Consider the following 5,691-nt stretch of genomic DNA (forward strand, 5'->3'; position numbering starts at 1 on the left):
TATTGTTCCTTTAGAAAGTAATTTTGACAGGTCTTACTAATTATTGAGATGATCACTTGTTTGCTGTCCAGAGAACAAAAGCCTGCATTTCAGAAAGGCCAATATTCTTTTTGTTCGCCTTATACTCATTCTACTTTCAGTGGGTGGGCTTAGGTTTATTTCAAACTTAGGTTTTCTTGCAATGCAGGTATTATGTAGGCTATATGCCTGCCCATGCATTCATGTTGATTTAAGTGTATAAAATGCTTGGACACATGGAATCATGAATCCTAGAGAAGTAATCTAAAGAGTTTATTGTTGTCAGTCAGGATGGACTAAGTTATGCTGTGCTAACAAACAATGCCACGATCTTAAAGAACAAAAATCAATAGGTTTATTTTGTGCTTATGCTGCACTTTCACTGCCAGTCAGTAGCAGTTCTTCTGCATATTGTTCAGTAGTTCAGGCTGAGGAAGTTCTAACTGGAAAATTGCTGGTTGTTACAACAGAAGGAAAGTAAAAACATGGGAAACCATGTGTTCACTCTCAAAGCTTCTACCCACATGTGTGACACATTCCTTTCGCTCACATTTTACTAGCCAAACTCAGTCATGCCTGCAGGCAACAAAGGTGGAAATGTGTAACGCGCCAAAGTCTTGGAAGCAACAGTGGTCTTGCACCCTGCTTTCAGACAAAGTCTACAATGATCCTTGTATACCCTCTCATGTGAGCATTTCCTAGATACAGTCTTCAGCAAGAGGACTCTCAGCCTTCCATGTAATGGAAATACAATCAGCAGTTGAAAGCACAGAATTAACTCCACTGGTGTAAAAGCCGGTGCCTTGCTTCTGTCCCAGAGTCACCAGGATGTCCACCAGGGAAATGAACCAAGTTGACTCCGTAGTGAAGAGGCTGCATCAGCATCAGCCCTGCGTCATCCATGGTGATAACATTATCCACATCCATGGTGATGGAGCTAAAATATACAATGATCACACACAGGACATATTGACACATTGTGGATCATGACCTGCCTAGGCCACAGTTTGCCCTAGGGATCAATGACCTAGAACTATATCAGTGAAATCTGTTGAACAATGAAAGAAGAGATTCTCTTACTTCAGTAATTGAGAAGAAAAATGAATTCTCCTACCTCAGTAACTGTGGAAAAAGACTGATTTACCTCAGTACCTGTGAAGAAGAATTGATTTTCCTACTTTAGTAACTGTGGAGGAAAATGTATTTTTCTACATCAGGAACTATGGAGAAGAACAGATTCTCCTACAAAGAAGAGGGATTTTCCTACCTAGGTAACTGTGGATAAAGAGAGATTCTCCTACCTTGGTAACTGTAGAGAAGAAGACATTCTCTAACCTCAGTAACTGTGAAGAAAGATTCTTCTACCTCAGTAACTGGAAAAAATGAATTTTCCTATTTCAGTGACTGGGGAGAAGGGAAAGAAACTCTTACTTCAGTAAGTAGAGAGGAATAGATTCTTCTACTTCAATAACTGTGGATATGGAGAGATTTTCCTCCTCAGTAACTGTGGAGAATAGATTCTCCAATGTGAGGAACTGTGGGAAAGAAAGGATTCTTCCACATCAGTAGCTGTGGAGGAGAGATTCTCCTACATTATAACTGTGGATAAAAATGAATTCTCCTCATTCAGAAACTGTTGAGATGCATGCATTCTCCTACTTCAGTAACTGGAAAAGAATTGATTCACTTACCTCCTCAGTTATGAAAAAATGATAAATTCTACTGTCTTTGGAGGAAGAAAAGATCTCCTGCCTCAGTACCTGTGAGGAATATTGGATTCTTCTACCCCAGTAACTATGGAGAATAACAAATTTCCCTATATCTGTAATTGTGGACACGGAGAGATTGCACTATTTACATGTGGAGAAGAATGGCTTCCCCTATCTCAGTCACTAAGAAGAAGAATAGATTCTGTTACTTTCATATCTGTGGAGGATGAAAGTTTTTTTTTTTACCTCAGTATCTGTGGAGAAGAACGAATTCTCTTACCTCACTAATTGTAAAGAAAGAGAGACTTTCCTATCTCAGTAACAGTGGACAATAATGGATTTTTTTTAACCTCAACAACTATAGGAAGAATAGATCTCCTTTAATAACTGTAGAAAAGAATGAAATCACCAACCTAAGTAACTGCAGAGAAGAGATTCTCCTACCTTAGTAAGTATCTAGAAGATTTTATTATTCTACATCAGGAACTGTGGAGAAGGATACATTCTGGTACTTCAGTAACTATAGAGAAGGAGAGAATCTTCTCCCTCAATAACTGCTGAGAAGAATGGATCCTACCTGAGTAACTGTGAAGAAGAATGGACTGTCTTACCTCAGTAACTGTGGAGAAGAATGATTCTTTTATCTCAGTAAAAATGGGGAAGAACAAATTCCATAACCTCAGTAAAAGGAAGAGAGATTCTTCTATCTCAGTACAGGTGGAGAAGAATGGATTCTTCTAATTCAGAACTTTGAAGAAGAGATTACACTCCTGCAGTAACTGTGGAGGAAAATGGATTCTCCTCCTCTGTGACTTTGTAGAAGGAGAGATTCTTTTACCACAGTAACTGTTGAGAAGAATGAATTCTCCCTCTTCAATACGTGTGGAGAGGAATAAATTCTCCTACCTGCATAACTGGAGAAGGAAGGATTCATTTTAAAACTCAGTAACTGGGAAGAAGAGAGCTCCTTCAGTAACTGTGTATATGAATGAATTTTCCTCATTAGTAACAGTGTGAAAAAAGATATTCTCCTACCTCAGTAACTGTAGTGAATAATTTATTCCTGTATCTCAGTAACTGTGGAGAAGAATGGATTATCCTATCTTAATAACTCTGGAAATGGATGGGTTCTCTTCCTTCAGTAACTGTGAAAATGAATTCTCCTACCTTGGTTATTGTGAGGAGGATAAAGGGTGTTACCTTAGTAACAGTGAAAGAAGATAGAGTCTCCTACCTTAGTAACTGTAGAGAAAAACGGAAAGATCCTCCTCACTCAGTAACTGTGCAGAAAAATATTATCTTCCCTTAATTGTTGGGAAAAAGAGGATTCTCCTACCCCGGCAAGGGAGCAGAAGAGATTTTCCCACCTCTGTAATTGCAGGGAGGAATTATCCTACCACAACATCTACAGTGAAGAGTAAATTCTCTAACTTGAGTAACTGGACAAGAATGGATTTTTTAAACTTCAGAAACTGAAGAACAAATTCCCTAATCAGTAACTGCATGAAAGAGGAGATTCTCCTACCTCAATAACTGTGGTAAACAATTTATTTTCCTATGTAAGTAACTATGGAGAAGAATGGCTTCTTTTACCTTCTTGGTAGATGTAGAGAAGAATGAATTCTCCTAGTTGAGTAACTGTGGAGACTGAGGAGGAAGAGACATTCCTCTACATTGGTACCCATAGATAATAATGGATTTTACCAACTCATAACTGTGCAAATGCACAGATTCTTCTTTCAGCTACTGTGGAAAAAAATACATTCTCCTTCCTTAGTACATGTGGAGAGGAATGGGTTCTCCTATCTCAGCAACTGTGAAGAAAAGATTCTTCTGCCCAAGTAATTGTCAAAAAGAATGGATTCTTCTTCCTCAGTAACTTTGGAGAAAGATCTATTCTCTAACCTAGTAACTGTGGAGAAGGGGAGATTCTCCTACCACGGCAACTGGAGAAAGATTCTTTTGTCTCAGTAAATGCAAAGAGGAATGGATTCTTCCACTTCAGTAACTGTGGATAAAAAGAGATTCTCCTACCTCGGTAATTGTAGAGAAAAGTGATTCTCCTTCCTCAGTAACTGGAGAAGAAAAACTTTTCTTCCTTAGTAACTGTGGAAAAGGAGAGAGTCTCCTGCCTTACTATCTGTGGAGAAGAATAGATTCTACTTTGTTAACTGTAGAGGACAGTGCTGCTACCTGAGTAACTGTGGAAGAGATATTCTCCTACCTCAGTAACTGTGGAGAAGGAGAGACTTTCCTTCTTTAGTAACTGTGGAGAAAGAGAGCTCTTCTTCCCTCAGTAACGATGGAGAAGAATGTATTCTACCTCATTAAGCTTAGAGAAGGAGACATTTCCCTACCTCTCTGGTGAGAATAAATCTGGGCTCTTGGTCAGAATAGTATCAGTGTAGGTATCGCCAAGGCTTCTTGTTTGTGTCCCTATGAACTTGGGAATGTGCTGAAATGAGACGTGGTGGACTGGATTGAGAAAGACCGGCCAGGGGGGCTTTGGCGCTTGTGAAGCTTCTCTACCAGTGAAAGGCACAGCTCGGCACCTCCTCTTTCACAAAATGGTGTGGAAGATGATTAGAACTGAGAGCCCCAGTGAAAAAAGAAACTCTTCACATCCCCTGTAAAAGCTGTTGGTGAGAGGTCCCTGAGAGACGTGGGGGGATATCAATACCCTCTCTTCCCTACCAAGGGAACACACCTTCTGGACATCTGGAGAAGAACCACAATAATACTTTAAAAATCATAGGACCAAAATTGAAAATCAAACCCTCACAGAAAATATGACAAGGCAGAATTGTAGCTAATTGTGGATAAGATGGTCTGCGTTTGAATTATGGCTCTAGCACTTACCAACTGTGTGGCCTTGAGCAAGTTAGTCGACTTCTCTGTGGTTTCAGTTTCCTCAATTGTAAAACTGGGATGATAAAATGACTTGTGCAGTCAGCCTCCTGTGAGAAATAAATAAGATAATGCCTGTGACACACTCAGAACAATGCATGGCACAAAGCAAACGTGCAGTCAGCATTCACTGCAAACAATTTCTCATCCTGAAAAAAATGTTGATTAGACCATGGTGAGCCAAGAGATGAAGGCCATTTTCCTTAAAAAGTCCCATTGGAGGCCTGGCCTTGGTTTCTGCAAACTGAGCAACTAAACAAGCAGAATTGAAGGTGTGCTCTGCCATTGTTCCGCAACAAAGCTTATTGCTGAGAATGGAAGTTTGAGAGAACAACTTTGCCAAAAAGAAATTTCATCACTCCTTGAAATGGCAACCATAATTTGGGGTTTTTAGGAAATTCCCTCAGAAACCCAGTGCCCTATTTTCCTCAGATTACCCCCATTTAGCTATTTGTGCCATACACCATATAAATTGTCATCGCTAAGTCCAAGACATCATGACTCATAGACTGCCTCTTTGTTTTCCTAAAGAACGAAGAGTCCAAGAGGAATAGAGAGGCATTTTTTCATCCACAGTTTTTTTTTTTTTGAGATCCCCAATGTTGTGTTGGGTGCAGGTTATGGAGACAAAGATGTAGGTCATTACCTCCAGGGTCTCACAGGCTGGTGGGAAGGCAGGCCAGGGAACCTGCCTGTAGCAATTGATCCCTGGTATATTCACAGGCTTTGGGCCTGATGGAAAAGAAGGGTGGGAGCTCAGGGACTCAGAACCCCGAACAGAGGGAGGAGAATCCTGAGGGTGAGAGCGTGGAGGGCAGGGCTTCCAGGAGGGAACAGCCCAGGTCAGGCAAATGGTGAGAGAGCCTCTCACATTTGGGAACCATGAGAGTTTCCATATGGCTGAGAGGTGGCTTCATGGGGAAGACATGAGGGAGAGTGGAACAGGGTGGAGGCAGATCACAGAGGGCTCTGTGTAACTTATGCTGGATCTCAGCACCATGGGGAGCCGTCAAGGGAAATTTAGATTGAGCAGAGATCCAACTGGGTTCGGAATATC

At 40.8% G+C, this 5,691-nt stretch overlaps 1 long non-coding RNA gene across 1 annotated transcript; it reads right to left on the minus strand.

Moving 5' to 3' along the window:
• Positions 1-350: 350 nt before the first annotated feature.
• LOC126952484 (uncharacterized) lies at positions 351-4,378 on the minus strand. Its single transcript, XR_007724910.1, has 2 exons — positions 3,321-4,378; positions 351-955 (listed from the first exon to the last, which is right to left on the minus strand). It is a non-coding gene; the product is annotated as an uncharacterized LOC126952484 (long non-coding RNA).
• Positions 4,379-5,691: the final 1,313 nt, after the last annotated feature.

The sequence above is a fragment of the Macaca thibetana genome, chromosome 4, assembly GCF_024542745.1.
Source record: "Macaca thibetana thibetana isolate TM-01 chromosome 4, ASM2454274v1, whole genome shotgun sequence".
Lineage (NCBI taxonomy): Eukaryota > Metazoa > Chordata > Mammalia > Primates > Cercopithecidae > Macaca > Macaca thibetana.